Below are 15,639 nucleotides of genomic sequence, written 5' to 3' on the forward strand. Positions count from 1 at the left end.
AAAGGTAATGATCGTGGATGGCAACCATATAGGGCAAAAAATGGGGAGACCCCTGAGGCGGTATGCATGGAATTATTGTAAGCGAATTCAGCAGAAGGAAGCATCGTCAACCAGGATGCTTGGAAACGAAGGCAGAGACACCGGAGAAATTGTTCAAGGGTGGCATTTACTCTTTCAGTTTGCCCGTCCGTCTGAGGATGATAAGCAGAACTGAACCGATCGTCAATACCCAATGAAGCAGTCAAAGCCCTCCAGAAACGTGATGTAAATTGAGAGCCACGATCCGAAATCAGGATGGCAGGCAATCCAAAGAACCGGAAAACGTTCTGGAGAAAAAGGGAAGCCAAAACAGGAGCAGAAGGCAGACCTGTACAGGGAAGGAACAATGCCATCTTGGTGAAATAATCAATGACTACCCAGATAGTGTCAAGGCCTTTCACAGGAGGTAGATCCACAATAAAGTCCATAGAAACCATGTACCATGGTTTGTGAGGCACAGGGAGAGGGCGTAACAGACCCACAGGTTTAGAACGGGAGACCTTGCATTGGGAACATACAGAACAGGATGCCAGATAGTCAATCACATCCCTTGACATAGTAGGCCACCAGGACCAACGGCGTAATGCCTCCAGCGTCTTTTGCTGACCCGGATGAGCCGCACATAGGGAATCATGAGACCAAGCCAGAGCACGCAATCGTGCCTGTCCTGGAGGCACAAACAAGCGTCCTTGGATATAGGGTAGGCCTTGAACCACATCAAGATTGAGAGTCTCACATTCTTCTTTATGCGCAGAGACCCAATCCGAAATCAAAGTCCGCAGGCTAGGTTGAGGGGTGCAGGCACAAGCAACGTTACCAGGTAACAAGAGCGGTTTGTCAGAGGCTTTGTTGTCAGAATGGAAGGCAATGCGTGACAAAGCATCTGCACAAGAATTCAATTGGGCCGGTCGATATGTGATTGTGAAATAAAACTGGGAAAAGAAAAGATGCCAACGAGCCTGTCGCGCAGTAAGACATTTCATTGATTTAAATGCCAAAAGGCTCCGATGATCCGAAAAGACTGTGACCTGATGTCGAGCCCCCAAAAGATAGTGCCGCCATTCGGAAAAAGCGTCTTTTATGGCTAGGAGTTCTCTTTCTGTGATTGGATAGTTGCGCTCATAGGGCGTCAATTTCCTTGAAAAGAATGCAATCGGATGGGCTTCCCCTGAGTCTGGACACCTTTGAGATAGAACCGCCCCAATAGCCGAGCCAGAAGCATCGGCCTCCACCAAAAATGGGAGTAAGGGATTAGGGTGCTGTAACACTGGAGCGGAAGTGAAGGCTGCTTTAAGGGTGTCAAAGGCTCTTTGTGCCTCCTGGTTCCATTGATAGGATTTCTTAGAGCTGGTCAAAGCCGTCAGCGGCGCTGATATAGAAGAAAAAGAACGGATGAAGCGCCTATAGAAGTTCGAGAACCCCAAAAAGGATTGCAAGGTTTTAATCGATGTAGGAACGGGCCAATCCAAGACAGCCTTAACCTTAGAGCGACTCATTCTTATACCCCTACTAGTTAGGTCGTAACCAAGAAACTCCACCTCAGTGGAGTTGAAGACAAATTTTTCAGCTTTGACAAATAGGTGGTTTTCCCTCAACCGTTGCAAGACAATTTGCACGTGCCTCGTGTGTTCCTCGCTGGAGGGTGAATATATTAGGATATCGTCCAAATATACTACAACAAACTGATCCAAACAGTCATGGAAAATATCATTCATGAACGCCTGGAAAGTGGCCGGGGCGTACAGAGACCAAATGGCATCACCAAATATTCATACAGTCCGTAGCGTGTTTTGAATGCGGTCTTCCACTCGTCCCCTTTTCGAATTCGAACGAGGTTATATGCACCCCTAAGATCCAGCTTAGTAAAGACTACAGAAGAACCGAGCTGGTCTAAGAGCACTGAAATGAGCGGGAGGGGATATTGATTTTTTACCGTCACCGCGTTTAATGCCCGATAATCAATACAGGGGCGGAGGTCGCCCTCCTTCTTAGGGACAAAAAAGAGCGGAGAAGCCGCAGGGGACCTGGAAGGTCTAATGAACCCAGTGGCCAATGTCTTGTCAATGTACTCCTTTAATACCTTATCTTCTGGAACCGTAAGGGAATAGACCCTACCCGCCGGGACCTTAGCACCTGGCAATAAATCGATTGGGCAGTCGTAAGGCCTATGAGGTGGCAATTGGTCTGCCCCTCCCTTGTCAAACACATCACAGAAAGACTTGTATTCAGGAGGGATTTCGGTTTCGGGAGATTTAGTGATGGCTCCAATTATAGACATAGATGCTACCAAGGCTTGACAAGAAGACTCAGAGGACACACTAGTGTCTAGGAAACACTTTTCGTTACACTCAGTGGAAGGAAACTGCACAGTTTTTCTTGTCCAGTCGACTGCTGGATTATGATGTTGCAACCAAGGGATGCCCAAGATGACCTGGAATTGAGGGGCTTTAATGAGATCGAAGGAGATCGACTCAGCATGTCCTTCCTTGGTTTGCATATGAATTAAGGAGGTATTTTGTGTAACTAGGCCAGAGACCAAGGATGTACCGTCCACAGCGTGAACAGCCTCGGGTTGGGCTTTAGAGACAACCGAAACATTTTTACTTGTGGCGTAATCTTAATCCATATAATTCCCGGTGGCCCCGGAATCAATGATCGGAAAAGAAGAAAAAGTACTACCTTCAGTGGTAAACACCACAGGAAGGCTAACAGGAACAGAAACAGCACCATGAGAGTCCAAGGAAAGCACCCCCGGCGTAGGGACCCTGTCTATCGCCGGGTTCTGGCGTTTCCCGGCTTTTTGACAGGTCTCTTAGGGCAATCCTTCAAGAGGTGTTCAGCAGATCCGCAATACATACATAAATTATGTGTTCTGCGATAATCCCGTTGTGCAGAAGTCAAAGGACCTCTTACTGCCCCGATCTGCATAGGTTCCGGAAGCGAAGTAGAAGGAGAAGACTGTTCCACCTGCAGAGTAACAGGGGCTGGCGACTTGCGTTCACCCCTTCTTTCGGTTCTTCTAGCGTCTATTTGTAATACCAATTCTAACAGTTCACCAAAAGTGGTTGGAACCACTGGTACTGTGGCCAAAACGTCCTTTAACTCTTCTGACAACCCTTTGTAGAACACGGCTGACTTTTTCTCTTCCGGCCAATCAGTTTCAGCTGCCAACTGATTGAATTTAGTAAGGTATGAAAACAAAGAGGATGTGCCTTGACGCAGATTGAGGAACTCCAGGTCAGTAGCCTGGGATTTATAGCGGGTGTCAAATACTCTGTTCATGGCAGTGATGAGAGCATCACAGTCATAAAGGACGTAGCTATTAGATTCCAGTAACGGATTAGCCCAAGCGGCTGCTGTACCCCCAAGATGAGAGAGAACAAAGGCTGCCTTCGTAGTAGAATTAGGAAAAGCAGTGGGCCGACAGAGAAAATGTAATTTGCACTGGTTGATAAACGTGCGATAATGTTTAGGATCCCCAGAGAATCGTTCTGGGGGGGCCAGTGGGAATTGAGTAGCCATAAGCACCGGGGTAGCCGTAAAGCCAGAGGCAGAGGGTGTAGGACCGGTTGAACCTGATGCCGTAGCAGCAGACGTATCCACCCCCAGGGTGTGGGGGCTTGGAAAACTCTGCAAAGTGTCGATCCTTTGATGGATAGCACTATGTGCGGCTGTCACATCAGAACGAAGTTCAGATACCAAGCGAACCAAGGTGGTTAAAGGATCAACTTCTTCCATGGCTTCTGTTTCTGTTACTCACCGGAATGGAGAGTACGTAAACAGGCCGGACCTCTATTGCTGGGAAGTTGCTTGAAGGAGCAAGGGTTGGAGCCTCCACCCAAGCCTCCTCTCTGTGAGGGGATGAACTCTTTAAACCGATATGACCACCTGCTGAACTGTACAGACAAGGGGACCGATCGATCAAAAGAGCGGGGAGAACAGACCGTCTCAAACCCAGGCTGTAAAGGAAAGGATAACAAGTTAAACAATCTGCCAATAATGAATCTGGTTTTCCCAAGACTATTCCCCTTTAGTAGTACCTGGTTTAATCTCCCCTTAAGCCAAAAGAACCGGAGCAACCTATAAAGTAGAGAGGCTTTAGTATATGGCTAAAGGTATAACTCTTCAGTATGGAAAACCAAGAAAACTATACTTAACCCCTGATGGAAATAGGATTGATGTAAAGAGTCCTGGGAAACAACGAAAGTATAAAATAAAAAAAGGGGAGGTTAGTAAGGCAGCTATCCCCGAGCGGAACGAGGGTCGCACTGGTTTCGGGATGGTGCACCACAGCAAAGCGTTCAAAAAGATGCACTTAGGAAAGAAGCCAAACTCCACAGAAGATGGGATTCCAATTAGCAGTGCAGTCCTGTGATCTTATTTAGCATGGGGACATTTATACGTGGCTGCAACCACGTCGAAAACATCCCTCATGCCAAAATATCGGCGCTGGAGTGGCTTTCGCACTGAAAAGGGTGCCAAAATTTGTGCTGCCCAGAATGGGCGTGCCAGATCGGCCTGTGCCAAAATGATGGCTTCAAAAAGGGGTGTACCGCTTGGAGAATGCTGCTTAACCAAAGTGTTTACGCAATGGCAAATAATGTAATCTCACTCTGCATTGCCTAAATACATTGTGAGTTCTCAAAGTTTTAAATATCTCATAACACACGGCATCCACATTATTTTTGTCTAAACCATGCTACTGTCAGTCCTTGAAATTTTACACTTAGAGACATTTTTTTGCCTTTTGCTCAATTGCATTCTGGTATATGTATACTCACAGTCAAGATGGGGGGAATAATGCCTCAATTGTACACTTTTGCCTAGCATAGTTCTATAAGGATTTATATATTTGAGTGACACTATGGTATGCATACTTCTGAAGTTAGCTTTATAAAGCAGAGCATTGTTGAAAGACGTACATGGGAGTGAGGAGGGGATATTATGAGAGGGCAAGTAAGTAATGAGTATTTGCCCACGATGTGGCAAGAGAGTTTGCAATCCTGGATACTGGTGCAGTTATTTTCCCCTGATTATGGTTGCTTTTCAGGGCACCAGTAGAGGACACATGTGGGTGGTAAGTGTAGCTTTTTTTAGAGGATGGATGGAACCCCTTGGATTTTTTTTAGGTTGGTAAGCTTGCTCAAGTATTTGGATACCAGGATTTTACTGTGTTGTCAGGTTCCCAGTGCAGATGTTTACCCACAAGACCACAAGCACTTGTTTCATATTGGGATTTTGTTTCCCATGGAATATTTCACTACAGATTGCTGGGTTTAAAAGGTGAGCACCCTTTATACTTTGCAAGCATATTTGTTGAAAGAGTTCCTCTCTACGGTTATTTTTCTGGTCTTCATTACTTATTTTAAACGTCCAATGCTATTTTGTCTTTCGCACTTTCTTCTAAGGTATATATATATATATATATGCATATATATATATATATATATATATATAGGAAAGTCTATTTGAACCAAGTCACACGTTCTACAATGCCACCTAGTTGCCGACAGGGGGCGCAAATTTAAGGTGGCTTTAGCTGAATCACCAGGGTTTTGTTGCATTTAGTTGCAGGGACGTTAAGGTGAGAACTTTTTTTCCTTGATCATATATATATATATAGGAAAGTACATTTGAGCCAAGTTACATGTTCCACAACGCCACTTAGTAGCTATCGCTGGAAGTTCACCTCCAGTTCTGAGCCACAACAGCAAGGCATTGTGGGTATGAAAATTAGCTTAAAGGCAACCTTTTTCTCCAAGAAATTGTCTTTGTCTAAGAGGGCAATGCTACTTTATACAAAGCTTAATCTACCCAAGACAGAACTCTCAGTGATGGCTACTAGGTGGTGTAAGTGAGGCATGGTATCACAAATATGACACTGACACGAGAGGTAGACGTTTCAAAACATTTATTCAATTTTCAGGGTTTGGAAAAAGTCCTACTTTGCCCTATAGCTATGATGCGAGTAGTCTCTAGCATCAAATAATAAAGAAAACACAATTCTAGTCAGTCTCTGTCAAATCGAAAATGGTCTATACTAACAAAACCTAATGCCTTCTCTACCTCTTATACAAAATGTGTATAAAGGGGAATATGTATGCAAAGGAAAATCAGTGTTATAACATAAAAGATCAAAGTGAATGAGCCCACTCATCTCGGCATGTTGGACAGCACGCGCCTATAGACACAATGACACACTCTAGCTCAGGTTCTCAAAACAAAAGGCAGTTCAAAATGTGGATCCAGGCCTGCCTGGACTTCCCCGTTAAAGTCACTTATTACAGCGTTCCAAAGGTTCTTTCACAGTTCAACAAAAAGTGAATGCAGGTCTCCTTCCGTCGGGCTTGGACCTCTCAAAGCTTTAATAGTTCACATAGGTCTCCCTCGGCCGGGCTTGGACCTCTCAATCACAGTACGTGCAGGGGTTCCCTTCTTCCCCAAGCTTAATTCACATTCGTTAGGAGTTCCCTTCCCGTAACTTATCACACTTCGGGTCTCCCTCAATCGGGCTCGAACCGTTCATGGATGTTGAAGACTTTCAAATGTACGAGGCTTTTACTATAGACCTCTGCCAGACCACTTTGACTTTCTCTTCAGCTCACACTCTCATTTTATTTGCCCCAGTGTTTTTTGGTCTTGGTAGTTCAGTACCGTGAGCACAAATGTTCAAAAAAATCTTTTTCTTAAGCATTCAGCTTTTCACTTCCCCTTTTTGCTGGGGTTAATCTTGATCATTACGCATTTCAGAGTTTGTTCACTTTGCTGCTTTCTACCAAAACATTTCACATTTCGTGCAAATGTGCAAGGGGGCTACTTCCTTTCACTGGACCACTCTGCTACTCTGTATCACTGGCTTCACAGTTTTCAGCCTCTTAAAAGTTCATCACTGGTTAGCTTTCTTTCGTGTCTCCTCAGTATGTGCGCAACCTTCACTTGTGAGAAACACTGTTGCGGCTTCAATCTTTCCTTGACACAAACCGGCCTTTCGTGTCTTTCACTAACTCAACAGTTGTGCACGTTCCTTTCTTGTCTCTGTGGCTTTAATTCACGAGTCAGGGTTAATACCGCAGGCTTGGCCCCGCCTCCCCAACTCTGCCGTTCAACCGGTAGGGTCGCTAGCGTCCTTGAAACACAATGCAGGTTTCTTCTTGTATGCGATTTGGCTTTCTCCACATCTCCTTCACGGCTTACCCGGGGCAACAAACTGCTGCATGGAACTTCAGGGTTTCTCTACCCTTTTCTCTAGTCCCTCAATTGGTCGTCCTGCTCCAGTAGGTTCGCCTTCACCCTGGTGAAAGACCAAAAGAATTATCTAGGCTTAGTACCACCAAAAATGAAAAACGCCAGTCGCGAGTTCAGAAGTGCATACACAATTTATTCATAGGCAGATACAGATAGCTATCTGGCTCTCAGCGCCTTGCAGTGTGTACCAGCAGACACCGTGAGGGGAGAGAGTGCTGAACATTACAAAGTATGTGTCTTTTATACACAATCCGGGTTACATTGTCCAGCCCTTCTCCAAGTTAACAATTGGCTAGGGTTCATATCCAGTTCCCATTACAAATACAGCAATGTTGTCTTCAAACACTTGAGATGTTTTTCTACACACATAGCACAATGGTAACATCTGTTTTTCGAGCTTAAAATAAGTCCAGTTTCAAGAATGACCACAATGGATTTCTACAAAGGCACACAGTTTCAGCTATTCAGCCTTCATTTCCACTATTTGAACAAGGATTAAGCTATTGGTGCAAACAACATCTAAATAGAGGTTCAGTTCAGCTCCAAGGTTTCTTAGTGGAGGACAAACATTCTGCTTCAACAGCCTCAACATCTTGACACAGTGCAAAGTTCATTTCTCTCAGCTTGAGCCAAAAACATAGTTTAACATGAGAAAGAAAACAGGAGTTTAATCAAAATGGCGGATGATTCTAAAATGACAGCGTAGTCAGCTTTGATTCAGGTTCATTTGAATGCGGTTTTCAGTGCAATGCGAATGTGCTTAGGCAAATGTTCATTATCAGGCGGTATTATGCTAAATATGGTTTTACACCGGAAGATCTGCTCCTTCACGTGTTCCATCTTGCTCTGAATGTGTCTCTATGTTCCGCCTTTTATCCGTGTGGGGAGAGCTAATGGGTATCAAATGTATGTGATTAAAGTCAAGTGCTTGACTTTGCCTGACCCGATTAATGGGAAATGTCCAATGGGATATGTAAGGCTTAGTCTCTTTACTGTCAGTCACCCTCTTCCTCTGCCCAGTGTTTGTCCAGAAAGGGGGGGAAGGATACTCAAATATCTTAGCTTGAAGCAGTCGCAGGTCAGCGTCCGGCAGCACCAAACATGGATATAGCAATCTGGGGATCAAGTTCATCTTGACCGCTGCTATCCTGGCACAGGAAATCACTTGATTATCCCATATGTCCACATTTTCCGCAAAGGGAAATTGAAATAAAATATTTGAGATGTTTTGCTGGGAATCTAAACTCCCAAGTAGTCTATGGCTTTCTGAACCCACTTTACTGGACACAGCTCTGCAACCCGTTCTCTCCCCCAAATAGGTATATTTGTATATATCCCCAGGCCACTTGATTTGAATAAGTGACTGTGATTCCTGAGACCTGATCAAAAACATCCAATTCCTCCAGCAATGCTGGAAAAGATGTGTCTAGATCCTGTATTGTAATCATAACGTCTACATAAAGGGATATTTTGGACTCCTCTCCACCGATCCCGATACCCTTTATCCCACCATCAGCCCAGATCCTATTTGCAAGCACATCCATTGCCATGGCAAATATCAGTTGGGGAGGCAAAGAGCACTGCTGCCTAATCCCTCTTGTGATCCTTATTTTGGGTGTATGAAGCTCATTCATTCTCATTGTCGTATAGGGTTACTGGTAATGAGCTAATATCAGTTTCCAAATTTTTGGGCCCAATCCAAATATTTCCAGTGACAGACGAATATACTCTCAATCCACCTTATCAAACACTTTATGGGCCATCCAAAGATATGATTCCTATTCTGACCTTCTCCCTATTTCTGACTTCAATGATATTGAATACCCTTTGGATCATGTAAGGAAGGAATGGTATCAATAGTAAGACAGACACAAGTGACCACAGTTCAAGGGTGTGATAAACGCCTATCTAAACCTAAATCTATAGATGAGAGCAAGCTATTACCATCAAATAATAATAATTCAGCCCTAGTGGAGTCTCGTCAAAATAAAAGGTCTTCACCCTGGATCCCTCTCAGCCGGGCTCAGATCCCTTTTTATATCATAGTCAGTATCGTGGATCCCCCTCTTCCAGGCTCAGATCCCCCTCTTCCAATGTTGAGAGAATACTCTTTCTCGGGTGACTCACGGTTCACCCCAGATCCCCCTCAGCCGGGCTCAGATCCTTTCTCCGTCACATTTAGTCTCCCTCAGCCAGGCTCGGACCAATTGTAGCATGCATTCAACTATCGAAGACTTTCGTATGTGCATGGGATTTAGCTTGCCCCGTTGCAGGACTACTTTGATCTCAAATTTCCCCTTTTAATAGTTGCCAATTAATTGGATACCTGACAGAGACCTTTGAGTGAGTGCCCACGTGGCGCTGGACCACTCTGTCCATGTTATGTTATTTGGCCTCCCAAAGTTAAGTCACTCCTCTGGTTTTCAATTATATTCGTGTCGTTTGTCACATACATTTCACACGCTATTCTCTTTAGATTTCTTCATACAATGCTGCCGCTTGCAACTTTGGTTCTAACATATGCTGGTTTGGTATCAGTCTCTCTGACTCACCGGCTATGCTGTCTTGACTGGTGCTACTTTGTTGTAGGAGCCGAAGACAGTACCACGGCGACAGCCGCTCCTCCCCACCTGCATTATCGATGCGTTAGAGCCCCGGGTACCTCTGACACTCAATGCAGATTTGTTCAGCTTTAGTTCCCGGCCTTAGGTTTCTTAATTTCCAAGGTTCGCAAAAGTAATGGTCTGAAAAGGTCAAGGGCACTTCCCTCCTTGCAACCCTCTCTGGTCTCACTGTCTTTCTCCTTGTGTTAAACTACCATTGTGGAACCGCTGTTTCCTCGTGTGATTTGCCTCACTCAGAGTGTGCTTTTGTGCTCCACCTTTTATCTGTGTGGGGAAGTGTGATGGAAGTCAGGTGTGTGTAATGATCAGTAATTGCCCGACGTTGCCTGACAATTGTATTGGACATGTCAGGTATACAGCTCTGGTGTTAGTCCATTTTCACTCATGGTGAGCGGTCTGCGAGAAAGTGTTTGTGTCGGTAAAGGAGGACTGGGGGTGAGTTCCGAGGTATCCTACCTGGTAGGATAGGGAAAGGGTGTTAGAGGGAAGGGGATACCACGTATCACCTTCCAGTGTCCCACTTCCACTCCCCGAAGACCCCTCATACAAGTTATCTCCAACACTGGTCCCCCCAGGAACTGGATCCAAAAGCGATGGCCGTGCCCTGGCCACCTGGATGACAGATCCCCAGTGACTTCAGGTTTCTCACAATATTTTCCTGGGTAGTTCTGTCGGTTGTGTACCCTGTCTGGGCCTCACTAATCAGTATCAGTAGTATAGACATCACCCTGCGTGCAAGGATCTTGGAGAACATTTTACCATTGTTGTTCATTAATGTCATTGGTCTGTATGAGTCGCAGCTTGCTGGGTTTTTGCCAGGCTTCAAAATTAGGATCGTTACAGGCTCTTCCATAGATGGTGTGATCGTACCCATGGCTAATTAAGCGCTTTTTGTCAAAAGCTCTGTTACAAAATATTTAAAAGGCAGTACACTTACATGATTATTATTATTATTATTATGATAGTGCAAAACAACTTAGTACAGAAGAAGGGGGAAAGGAACAGATAAACACTAAGTGGAGAGAAGGGACAGAAGATGAGCTTTCAGATTAGTTTGAAAAATGCAACAAGATAAAGAAGAGCGGGCAGAAAAAGGGAGAGAATTCCAGTATTTAGAGACTAAGAGAGCAAAGTATTGGAAACGGGAAGAAGCACACAGGGGGTATATGGACGGTAAGAAGGAGCAGATTCAGTGATTGGAGATCCAGAGAAAAAGGATAAAATGACACTAGCGAAGAAAGATAAGGAGGAGCCAGGTCATGAGCGCATTTAAATACAATAGAAAGGAAATGGTAGAGAATGCATGATTAGAAGGGAAGCAGTGAGATAGACAGTAGAGAAGAAGTAATATAAGAGCGAAAAAGGTAAAGAGAAGAGAAGATGAACCAAAGAGTTATAAACGGAACGGGGGGAGGAGAAGATGTGAGGCAAGGAGGCCAAAAAGAAGAGAAGAGCAGTAACCCATTTGAGAAAAAAGCATACTGAACATAAGAAGCTTAGTAGCATGAATTGAGAGGTAGAGGTGAGCACAATGGATGTTAAAAAGGGCATAGTGACAGGAGCGAGCAATAGAAGATATATGCAGTGTGAAAGAAATCAAAGCATCAGAGATAACACCCAAATTACATGCAGAGGAGGAAAGAAGGGGGACAGGGGAAGAAAAGTGGGTGTAATAGTTGAGGCTGGAAAAAAAAGACCTTAGTCTTTGAAGGAATGAGGTTAAGGAAATGAGAAGACATCCAGTTTTGAACAGCAGAAAGACAATTTTCGGACTTACTGAATTAAATAACTACACCGGGTGTGGGATCAGTTGGGCTTGACATTTCTTATAAAATGCTGCGGTGTATCCATCGGGACCTGGGGCTTTATCTTTAAGCGATTTGATAGCCCATTCCACTTTAGACGCTAAGATCAGAGCATCTAGTTCATGGTGTTGCTCAGCAGATAAGCGGTAAAGACCCACACTCTCCATGTAACGCACCTGATCGTCAACCTTTTGCATCTCTTTAGACATCAATGCCTCAAAATATGTATGTAGTATCTCTGTCTTCCCCAATTCATCATATCTCATTGTGCTCCCCCCACTCCGAAGCCCTTGTATGTTGTAATAGGCAGTTTTATATGTTATCATTGACATAATATTGTTGTTTAAATTTAAGCAGAGCCTGCGCTGGTCTGTCTGCAGATGTGCTTCCAGCTTACTTATGGGCAGTTTTAACTTCCGTAGTGTTACCCGGAAACGGCTCACTTTATGTTCAGTCTCTAACACGCAGACTGCCTCTTCTAGTTGTGACCGGACTAACTATTGAGTTCTAGTATATGCAGCTGCCCGACTTATCTCCTCCCATATAACCGCTTTCATAGCATCCTATATGTCACCAGTGATTGCCCGGATGCACTGTTTTTGATGATGTAGTTTGAGATCGCCTCAGCTATTACCTGACAGAGAATCCTATCCTTCAATATTGGGTCATGTAGCTTCCAGGGTTGTCAGGCCCTGATAGATCTCTGGGCCACTCTCACTGGGGCACGATCGAATATTACTCGGGGCGCTATATGGATCTCGTTTATACAAAGGAATAATGTGCTGGATACCAGTATGTGGTCTATCCCAGAGCACCCACTATGCACGTGTGAGTAGAATGTGAAGTCTCTGGCCTCATCATTATAAAGTCCCAATGCATCGACCACTCAATTCTGTAAGCAGCCGTGTGAAGGAAATCAGATTCCTGTAATCCAGTCTAGACGGTGTTGATATTTTGTCTATGTCGGGATTAGGTGCTTAATTGAGGTTCCCCCTATTATGTCTCCCTCAGCGGATGCCAACACCTTCGTAATGAGGTCACATGTTCCCAGTGCGACTGAGATTGTTCGGTTTTGGGCGCATAAAGTGACATAATAGTGACCAAGCGGCCCCCAGCCAACCTTCGAGAAACACATACCACCTCTGAGGATCTCTCAAAACGGAGAATCTGCGAAGGGTAACTCCTTCGCCAGCAATATCCCAACCCCTCTTTTCATTTCCCCACCTGACGCAAAGAAATTGCCTTGCACATAACGTATGCCTCATTTTATGTTCATCTGCTTGCAACAGGTGTGTTTCTTGCAGGCACACTATTGCTGCAGACATGTCTCCCAGGTACTGCAGTACTTATTTTCTTTTTACCAGGGAATTTAACCGCTGAACATTCCATGTGACTATGCAGAACATGTCCATGTTTGGATTAATGGCCATAAATGGTCCTACTCACATTTTTATTTATTGACAGCTATGTGCACTTGCACTTTAACATGCATCATGCATACTATTACATTTTGATTTCTGCTAGAACTTGCACTTTAGTTCCATTGTCTTTGAGCCACACGTCATTATGCCACTTAGGCTTTTTTACCAATGCAGCATATATCTCCCTTTTTTGCTGGATATTTCTCCCAGCATTCAATTGTTGCACTGCTATTGACATTATATGCAGCACCCCATTCCAACATGTCTCCCTACTTAACCTGCACCTGTGGTTTCATTATCTTTGGCTGTCAAAATGAAAAAAGGACTCCTTTAGGAAGTTAAACACACTTTTTTCCACTCAAACCCTTGTGTGAACAAGCACTCTGCAAGTGCAAAATGCGTCAACTAGGTCATTTTGTCCCTGTTTGTACCCTGCCTCTATTGTGTTTTTACAAAGAAATCTTCTGTGATATTTACTCACAGACTTTTTGTTATTTTTTACTGCAACTCCTGATGTTGGTGTGCGGTCCTACTGCCTTTGGGTGGTTTTCCGTTTTGTTTTATATGTATACACCAAGAAAGTTATTGTGGGTTTAAAAAGGTTTGAAAAAAATATTTTCACCAGAAATGTGAAAATAGGAAAGTCCATTTGTGCCAAGTCACACATTCCACAAATCCACTGTGAAAAACCAAAGGGTGTCTCACCTACTGTCCCTGGGAATCTCTCTCTCAGGTGGCCAAGGCACGGCCATCGCCATTGGATCCAGACCTTGGAGGTGGACCAGTGTGGGAGGATCACCTGGGTGAGGGGTCTTCAGGGAGTGGGGCTGAGGCAACTGATGGTGAGACGTGGTAGTCCCCCCTTTCCTGTCCCCAAGCCTGATTCTCCAATGTCCCATTCTATGGGGAAGAAAAAAGCACAGGTGCCTAGGAAAGTTCGATTTAGGAGTGGGATGGCCAGGGGATTGGGGGTGCCTGATGTGTATAAGTACAATTTGGCAGCGTAGATATCACACATGTTGATGTGGAAGAGTGGGGACCAAACGTCTAAATGGAAACAGATCGAACAGGCATTCTCCCTATGCCCCCTCGCCCGGGTTCCATTTTTGCAAATAAGAAATTGTGGGGGTGGAATTTCCCTTGCTATCTTTGACAAGAAACACCATATGTCACTGGAACAGGGTGGCCTCCGGGTAGGGGTGTTCCTGCATGGTTATGTCCGCTAACCCCCAAATGGAATAACTGAGATTTCCATCCGAGGAGGGCAAAGGAAAGCTTTAGGAACTGGGTGAATAGAGGGTTGACACATCTCCATAATCTATATGTAAGGGGAAGCCTGTTGCTGTTCGAGGAGTGCAAGGACAGGTTTCAGGTCAGGGAGGGCAAAAGGTTTTGCTATGCACAACTATGTTACTGGGCTTCTTAGCCACGGGTCAAGGCTAGAGGCACACGACATGTCCATGTTGGAGCTCACATATAGGTTAGGGATACAGAGAGATTTGGTCTCAACATTTTACAGGTTACTGAACAATTTAGACCCGCAGGAAACTTTACCCTACATGGTAATGTGGGAATGGGACCTGAGAGTGGAGGTAGGTGAGGGGGCCTGGAGTAAGATTTGGGCTCACACACGGGACATCCAGATGTGTGACAGACAAAGAAAGTGCTGTGGAGATTTGCTACAGATTGTACCTAACCCTGCAGAGGTTAAATAAACTGAATGGAACATATTCCACCTACTGCTGAAGAGGGTGCAAGGAGATAGGCTCACTGTTGCATATGTTGTGGACGTGTCGGAATGTACATCACTTCTCAAAGGAAGTTTTGGCGTAAATAAAAGAAATCAGGGGAGCCACCTAACTACCCATGGATCCTGGAGTAATATAATTGGGAGATACTGGGGATGTGATCCTTCCCATGACTGGCTACTGGATTGCACTAATATCACACCTCCTGTTGGAAACCAAAACTACCATTGCTCACAATTGTAAAAACCCAGAGGGTCCAATTCTGCAGATGTAGTGCGTAAAGAGCTGGGATATATTGGTTGTGAAGATTACAGCATTGAATGCAGGGAAATACAAACGACATCGCTACATATGGGGCCATTTATTGAATATTCGGAAAAAAAGGCCAAAGGCGACTGAAAAAAGGCGCCCGATTATAAGATACTCCTTGTTGTGATATCTCTGATCACTGAGGCTGTACGAGGGGGGGGGGGGTAAAAGGGATGGTAGAAGTAGTCAGGTGAGGCAGCATGTGGAAGTGCTGAGACCTCTAGATTTGATGCCCGTAATGGCACGCTAGATCTTAGCTGTGGGCTCCAGCGGTGTTGCTAGGTGTGGAAAGGATCAGGGGCTACAATAATGTCGGGACTCGGGGCTAGCTAGCAATTTGACCATAGCCCTTGAGCTTTCATCAGGGGCTACAACCAAAAGACCTGGGGCTTTAGCCCCCCCCCCCCATTCCCCTTCTAGCAAAGTCTGGTGGGCTCCATCGGGAGTC

The sequence above is a fragment of the Ambystoma mexicanum genome, chromosome 10 (genome assembly GCF_040938575.1).
Source record: "Ambystoma mexicanum isolate Mex_15411 chromosome 10, UKY_AmexF1_1, whole genome shotgun sequence".
NCBI lineage: Eukaryota > Metazoa > Chordata > Amphibia > Caudata > Ambystomatidae > Ambystoma > Ambystoma mexicanum.